Consider the following 306-nt stretch of genomic DNA (forward strand, 5'->3'; position numbering starts at 1 on the left):
CCTTCATCATCGTAAATCGCCATTGAAGACGAAATCAATGGCGACCAGAATTTGATTTCTAAAAAAAGATTGTTTCCACTGCTAAAGTTTTCCACCTAAATCAAATTGTTGATACATTGTTAATGCTAACCTCGCCAGCCACTCTTCTGTGTTAACAAGATTGTTTTCCATCATAGCTAGAACTTTCGCCGAAAAGTTCATGTATTAACAATTTGGAAAATTTTCCACTGCTAAAGTTCATGTCTTCCATTATTTTTCTTTCTTTAATTAATTGAAAATTGTTAATTGTATTAACAAATTGTTAAG

General features: G+C 31.7%; 1 protein-coding gene across 1 annotated transcript in view; it reads right to left on the reverse strand.

Moving 5' to 3' along the window:
* Nucleotides 1-306, reverse strand: part of LOC107871636 (putative UPF0481 protein At3g02645) — a 12,231-nt gene that overhangs the window by 1,545 nt on the left and 10,380 nt on the right. The gene's annotated exons all lie outside the window — the stretch shown is intronic.

The sequence above is a fragment of the Capsicum annuum genome, chromosome 5, assembly GCF_002878395.1.
Source record: "Capsicum annuum cultivar UCD-10X-F1 chromosome 5, UCD10Xv1.1, whole genome shotgun sequence".
Classification (NCBI taxonomy): Eukaryota; Viridiplantae; Streptophyta; class Magnoliopsida; order Solanales; family Solanaceae; genus Capsicum; species Capsicum annuum.